General features: G+C 61.1%; 1 pseudogene; it reads left to right on the top strand.

Moving 5' to 3' along the window:
• The first annotated feature begins 2,424 nt into the window (after window positions 1–2,424).
• LOC148595529 (maestro heat-like repeat-containing protein family member 7) lies at window positions 2,425–5,995 on the top strand (annotated as a pseudogene).
• The last annotated feature ends 1,411 nt before the right edge of the window (window positions 5,996–7,406 follow it).

Below are 7,406 nucleotides of genomic sequence, written 5' to 3'. Positions count from 1 at the left end.
CCTGCAAGGACGAGGGGCGCAGTGACGAGGCCGCGGAGGCCCTGTGGCACCTCTATGAGTTCCTCCTGCAGGGAGAGAGTAAGAATTTCTGTGTGGTTGCAAGCAATTCCCCTTGCCCACCCCTTGCAATAGGCCCAGCACCTCCCTGGGCGTCCTGCTGCCCACTCTTTCCTTCTAGGGCCTTTTTGCCTGCCAGGGGCTATTTGTCACTGATGCCTTCCGTGGGCCGTGTCCAGCTGTGCAACCTTCATGCCAAATGCCCTGTGTTTCCCTTCCTGTGCAGGCAGGGAGCCGTCACAGGAGAGTGCCTGGCAGCAAGAGCTCCGAGAGGAGTGGGAAACTGCAGGCACCTTGAGGCTTTCCTGGTCCAGGGACACCAGGGAAATGAGCAGGGTAAGGAGCACCTCCCTGGCTGGGAGACCCCAGCTGTGGGGTCAGCCTGCAACGTGGACGCAGAGAGAGGTGGCTGCCAGGTGGGGCTGAGGAGAGGGCTTGCACTTTCCTTAGGCCAGGACTAGCCAGGGTCTTCCTTCCTGCATCCTGCAAGCCCTGCTTCCCTGCAGGAGCAGTGGGTGGGGACCTTAACCCCAAGCACCCAGGCCCATCCCAGCACCATCACCCAAGCCAGCAGAGCCCCAGCTCCTGGCTTGGAGGGACTCGCTGCCCGATGTCGCTCTTCAGGGCCACGCGCTGCTCAGCCAGGCAACACAGTTGGGAGCCTGGCTGTGACATCTCTCTCGGGGCTGCCTTCTTTTGTGCCCTAGATTTTTGGGAAACACCTCCAGCCAGATGAGAAGGCAGAGGCCATCCTCGTAGCCATCCGGGGCATGAGAGCCTGCAGCAGCTACGACACGCAGGCGGCTGCTCACATGCTGGACGAGCTCGTCACGGATGACGCGTGCCTTTTGGAGCATGTGAGTAGCCTGCGGGTGGCACAGCCGGGGTTCAGGCCCTTTGGGGGCTTGTTTTTCCCCTGAGTGCTCGTGTACCAGGCACCCAACTGCCTCTGTGGCCAGCCCAGAGTGGTGGCAAGGGCAGACCTTCTCCGCGGGAGCTGTGCAAAGGGCTGCAGTGTGGCAGCAGCCTCACACTTTGCCATGTGGTCTGCAGGCACCAAGGCTCGTGAAGAACATGTGGGAAAACATCCTGGCCGTGCGAGATGCATCTGCACGGCCCAGCCTGGACAGAGCTCTTCTCCTGCTGAGCAGCACATGCCCAGACAAGGTGGTTGCGAGCCTGCTGAGCTGCTCCCCCTCATGTGACAGGTCTGTGCTGGCCAGGGGCAGTGGGCAGGGACAGGGCTGCGGCCTCGCAGGTCACGGGGCTGCAGCCGCGGCAGCCGCTGACAAAGCGCTCTGGGCCCGCAGTGCCGCCAGGGCCATGTGGAAGGTGCTGGTGTCCAGGCCTGGCGCCGCGGAGCGGGTGCTGCCGGAGCTGCTCATTGCGCTGGAGGACTGGCGGCTGCCCGAGGAAACGGCCTCGCCTGTCTCTTCCCTGGCCGTGAGTTTGTGGAGGAAGCCCCGCTCTCCCCTCGGGCTGCCCTTGCCCCTGCGTCGAGAGGCAGGGCTCCCGCTGCCCTTCTCCATGCAGCCCCAGGCCAGGGCCTCCCCCGGGACGGACAGGCCCAGCGCGGGACGGGGGCTACAGCTGGCAGGGCCCTGGCCAGCGCCAGCTTGCTGGGCTGCTGGGCCTGCTTGGGGCCCTCTGCACACCCAGACACACGGAGCTGGCCTGAGCAGCTGGCTGTCTCCCTCCGCCTCTGCATGGCCCTGCCTCGTGCGGCACGCGCTCAGCCTGCTCTGGGGACAGGACTAGGGGCCAGGGCCACGTTAGGGTTCCAGGCAGCAGAAACGTCATCAGGGCCAAGTCAGGGGAACCAGGGTAGCTTCCAGGCTACGTGTGGCCCTCCAGGGGGATGTCCTCACTGCCCAGGAAGGCTTGTGGTGGCTTTGTGGCACCCAGGTGCCGAGCCCCAGGAGCTGCCATGGCTCTGCTCTGGCCAGGCAGGCCAGGCACCCCCTCCTACTTCTGCCAAGGCGCAGGGCACTGCTAGGAGCCTCACCCCCGAGCTCCAGCAGCACGGGAGGGACATGTCAGCAGCAAGGGCTGTCTCTGGGCTTTTTCTGCAGGCAACGCGTGTGCTCCAGGAGATCCTCCACCAGCCCCACTGCCTGCACGTGCTAGGGGCGTTCTTCCCCCAGCTGCTGCTGGCGCTGCTCTTCCAGAGCTCTTTCCTGGCAGCGCTGGAGCAGGAGCAGTCGGACGTGCTGTGGGGGAGATGCAGAAGGGAGGAGTCCACGTGCAGCAGTCCCATGAGGTGCTCCATCACGTCCCCGCCGTCCCCGCCAGGCAGGGCTGCAGGCAGGGCCAGGGGTGCGAGTGTGAGTGGCTGTTTTCTCTGCACACAGGCTTGCAGTGCAGACCATGAAAGCACTGCTGTGCCGGGCCGGCTACGAGAACGTGGTGCTGGCCATGGCAAAGAAGGGCAGCTGGGATATGCTCCTGCACACTGAGACCCATCACCAGGGAGTGGGTCTGCTGGCCAGGTGAGAGCCCCTGTCTCCCCACTCTGCTGCAGCATTTCACCCCTGCGCACAGGGTGACTCTCAGAGCCCACAGGGGTGCCCAGTTCTCCACGCAAAGGTGGCTTTGTTCTGTGCGTGGTGGCCCAAGGGATGTGATGGGAGGAAGTGAGGGTGCAGTCTCAGGATAGCTCTGCCTGGGCTGCTCAGGCCTCACAGAGCCTTCTTCCCTCCGCCAGAGAGATGAGGAAGAGCCCAAGAGCGCTGCGCCTTCTGCTATTTCAACAGCTGGCAGTGCTGCTCTTGGGCGAGGAGCCCTGCACAGAGATCCCTGCCATGGCTTTCCTGGTGGAGGTGAGCCTCGTGTGGGCACTGCCCTTCTGGGGTGCTTCTAGCTCCAGTGCTGTCTGCTAGCCCCAGCTGTGGGATGGAGGGCAACGAGCACAAGTGGGGCAGTGGGTGATCTGCCATGAGTCCCCTCGGCCTTCAGCCCTCTGCAGCGGGCTCCTTCTTGTCCCCACGTGTTTTTGATGTCTCTTTTGTGTCGCGTCTCTGTCGAAGGGTTCCTCCAAAGCATGAGGACAGGAGGCTGGTGCAGGGAGGGAAGGAGCAGGCCAAAGCTGTGCCCTGCGCTGTGCCCTGAGGCCCCAGGCAGGGAGGGAGGTCCCAGGGGCTCCCTGCAGTCACTGCTGCCTCTGGGCCAGCCTTCCTCTGAGCCCGCTGCCCTTGCCCTGAGCTACATCTGGGATCCAGTGGTGTCCGACACAGGCAGTGCTGTAGCCATTGCCACCTTCTCTGTGCTGTGCATTGCAGCTGATGGCCTGCAGTGACCTTCAGGCAGATGAAGATGTCTTGCTGGGAATCTCTGTGGTGTCCCTGAAGAGTCACAGCAGGGTAATGCATAAGCTGGGACTCAGAAGCCTCCTCGTGCTGTGCAGCAGACAGGAGATGGTGAGCAGGGCATCACTGGAGGGAAGCTGTGTGAGCTGGGCGCTGGGTGCTAGGGAACAGGCTAGCTTGGACTTTGCTGGGCCTCGGGAGATGAGGGGGCTGCAGATCTCAGCCCAGCACCTAGCAAGCTGTGTTTGATAGGGTGTGAGACTGAGGGAAGCTGCTGTCTAATAAGGTGCCAGGGTAGTCTTTTTTTTCTGTTTTTTTTTTTCTTTCTTTCTTTCTTCTTTTTTTAAACTGAGCTTGTACTTCCCACATACAGGTCAGAAAAATGCATGTCCTGATGCCTCTGGTCATGAGACACTTGCAGGACGAGGACAGGGACATGAGCAGCCAGGCCCTTCTCGTGCTCAGCCATGTGGTCCGTGTCCTGGAGAGACCAGCACTCACGGACATGGCTCCAGAGCTGGCTGAGAAACTCCTGCCACTCTTTGAGGATGTAAGGCGGGGGGCAGAGCCGTGGGGCTGGCTGGTGTGTGGGAGGCTGCCAGGAGCCTTTCTGTCTGGGGCTCTTGGGATACTGTCCTGTGCTGCCCGTGCTGTCCTGGGCTGCAGGGCTGCGTTGCACCAATGCAGCCTGTGAAGGAAGCTGCCACGTGCGGTGCCAGGGCTGAGCAGTTCTCTCTTCCTTGCCACCAGGAGCGCGAGCACACACGAAAGCTCTCCATGCAGCTCTTCAGCAAGCTCATGGAGACAGCAGCGGGCACTGCAAAGGAGCAGATGAAGCAGCATGTGCACACGAGCACGCTGCCACTACTCTTCCACCTGCAGGATGAGAGCCCCAGTGTGGTCGAGGTACGGCTGAGCAATGGGGCACACTGGGGAGCCGAGTAGCCACGTTGGGAATAGCCGTGGGAGGTAGTCCTGGCTGAGTCCTGCCTGGATGTCTCTGGGGCTGCAGCCCTTCAGCCTCCTGCTGGCCTTGGCTGCAGCTCAGCAGCTCTGGGGAGCCTCTGCTGTGCTGCCTGTTCAGGACAGAGTGGCTCAGGTGGTGCTTTCTCCATGTTTCTGCTCAGCGACGGGGGCCAAGGACCCCAAAGCAGATTCAGTGCCCTGCTGCTGCCCCTTGCCATGAAAAGCCAGCAAATGCCCTGAGTCTTGTCAAAAGGAGGAGGGTGGGAGGGCACAGGCTCTTGTCCCATGGGCTGTGGTGTCATCTCCCCGTTTCTTCCATGTGCAGGCTGCTCAGGAAGCCCTCCTTGGTGCCGCCAAGCTCCTCAAGTGGAAGGAGCTGAGGCGCTTGGCTCAGAACCAGCAGACTTGGCTGATCAGCAAGTGCCTGGTAAGGACAGTCCCCAGGCCGCAGCCCCAGCCTGGAGCAGCTCTTTCCTCCTGCGTGCCCAGTGTGTGTGGCTGACGGCTCCGGGTGAAGGAGCAGCCCTCGCGGGCTCTTCTGCAGGCTCCTCTGCCTGTGCTGAGCCCTGGGTGCTGCAGCTGCCCCTGGCCCAGCTGGGCCTTGCAGCAGGAGGGCCCCTCAGCGCGCGGGGTAGCAGCTGTCCCTCTGCTGCCTCCAACGCTGGCTCGGCGCTGCCCAGCCTCTGCGGGGGTCCTGAGTGTGGTGGCAGGGGGAGGCCGGCTGCTCCTGGGGGAAGGACGGCGAGAGGATGTTGTGTGCTGAGCCTTGTGCTCTCCCCAGCTGGCCGGGAGGAGGGGCAGGAGGAGGGTGGACGAATACCTGCGCCAGAGCCTGTCCTACCTGGAGAGCAGCCAGGAGTCCCTGCGCGAGGCGGCCGTGAGGTTTCTGGGTGAGCCCCGAGCCCTGGGCTCCATCTCTGTTCTGGGACAGCTCGGCCTCAGCCCCGGCTGCTGCGCTGGCAGCAAAAGCAGCCCTGTGACTGCTGCAGCCCCCTGTGCCTGAGGCAGCGCCTGGGCGCCTGGAGGCTCCCTGTCACTCTCAGCCATCTCTGCCCGCAGTGGTGGGGCCGGTGGGAGCCCCTCGCAGCAGGAGCCCTGCGGGTTACACTGGGGAAAGGGGACTGGGGTGAGCCCTGCCCAAGGGGAGGTGGGTGCCTGGCCAGGTGGGCAGGACTGGGGGGAACAGCTTTGAGGAGCAGCATTTATGGGGCGCTGTGTGTGTGCCTAGGGCATGCTGGGCAGCACACCAGGGAGCAGAGCAAGGAGACGGTGGAGGTCATCTGTGAGAGTGAGTGAGGGCAAGCAGGGTGTCACACGGGGCTGGGGGGATGAAGAGAGACCCTGTCCAAGGAGCTCCCATCCCTGCGTAGGTGAGGAGGGCTCTGCTGCCCGAGAGGAGCGGAGCAGGAGTGGTGTGGGGAGAGTAGAGAGAGATTTCAGGCACCTTGGGCACATTCCTGGGCAGCTGGATTAGCCAGCTAATCCATTAGAGCCCCTGGGTCCATCCTGGCTGTGGCAAGAGCTGGGTGGGACTGGTGGTGGTAGGAGGAGAGGCCTAGGGGATATGGGGGCTTCATCTGAGCTCGTGCTTCCCCCCTCAGCCCTGAAAGGCCTGCAGGAGGACAGCAGCCCATCCATCTCTTCCCTGGCCACCCAAACCATGCTGATCCTGAGAGCTGCAGGGAAGGGGGCTGCATCCACGGGCACCCAGGAAGGCCTGTGCAACCGCCTGAGGAGAGCGTGGGAGAGGCGGCACTGCCCTCTGCAAGGTGTCAGTCTTTGCTGCTGGCGCTCGGCCACGTCCTGATGCCAGGCTGCTCTGCACACAGGCCTCATTAAAGAAACAATCCTGTCTCTTCACCGTGTGTCGTGTCTTTTCTTTGGCAAACCCAGCAGTAGAAAACGCAGGTTGTGAAGGGATTGGGGTCCCCCTCTTAGAGGAGTTGGGCACTTGCTCTCTGCAGCAGGCTGCAGCCAATAACCTGGCCCCTTGCTACCCCTCACAGCAGTCAGCAAAGCCTCTCCCACCCCCCAGCTTTACCCTTACATAGAATCATAGAATGCTTAAGGTTGGAAGGGACCTCTAGAGGTCATCTAGTCCAAACCCCCTGCACACGCAGGGCCAGCTAGAGCACGTGGCACAGGACCGCGACCACACAGGTTTTGAAGATCTCCAGAGAAGGAGACTCCACAACCTCTCTGGGCAGCCTGTTCCAGTGCTCTGTCATCCTCACTGTCAAGAATTTTTTCCTTAAGTTCCTGTGGAACTTTTGGTGTTTCAGTTTGTGGCCGTTCCCTCTAGTTCTGTCGGTGGCCACCAGTGAAAAGAGGCCAGCACCATCCTCCTCACTGCCTCCCTTGAGGTACTTATAGACACTGGTTAGATCCCCTCTCAGCCTTCTCCTCTCCAGGCTAAACAGTCTCAGCTCCCTCAGACTCTCCTCATAGGGAAGATGTTCCAGGCCCCTGATCGTCCTTGTAGCTCTGCACTGGACTCTCTCCAGCAGCACCACGTCCCTCTTGTACTGTGAGGCTCAGAACAAGACACAATACTCTAGATGCTGCCTCACCAGGGCTGAGTAGAGGGGCAGGATCACCTCCCTCGACCTGCTGGAGACGCTCTTCTGAACGCACCCCAGGATCCCATTGGCCTTCTTGGCCACAAGGGCACACTGCTGCTTTGTGGTCTACTTTTCGTCTACCACGACGCCCAGGTTCCTCTTGGCAGGGCTGCTCTCCAGAAGGTCAGTCCCCAGTCTGTGCTGATGCATGGGGTTATTCCTCCCCAGGTGCAGGACCTTGCACTTGGACTTGTTGAATTGCATGAGGTTTTTCACCTCCCAGTTGTCCAGTCTGTTCAGGTCCTTCTGGATGGCAGTGCAGTCCTTGTGGGTATCAGCTACTCTTCCCAGTTTGGTATCATCAGCAAACTTCCTGAGGGAGCACTCTGTGCCTTCATCCAGGTCATTGAGGAATAAATTGAATATATATAGGTTATATATAAAGAGAATATAGGTGAAGATCAAAGTACATAGAAACATAAACTCTTAATTATATAGGTTAAGATCAATATACATA

The sequence above is a fragment of the Tinamus guttatus genome, unplaced genomic scaffold, assembly GCF_059628265.1.
Source record: "Tinamus guttatus ecotype Peru unplaced genomic scaffold, ASM5962826v1 Tinamus_guttatus_pri_ptg000087l, whole genome shotgun sequence".
NCBI classification, from domain to species: Eukaryota; Metazoa; Chordata; class Aves; order Tinamiformes; family Tinamidae; genus Tinamus; species Tinamus guttatus.
The sequence above is the reverse complement of the archived record's forward strand: the minus strand, read 5'-3'. Positions and strand labels throughout refer to the sequence as shown.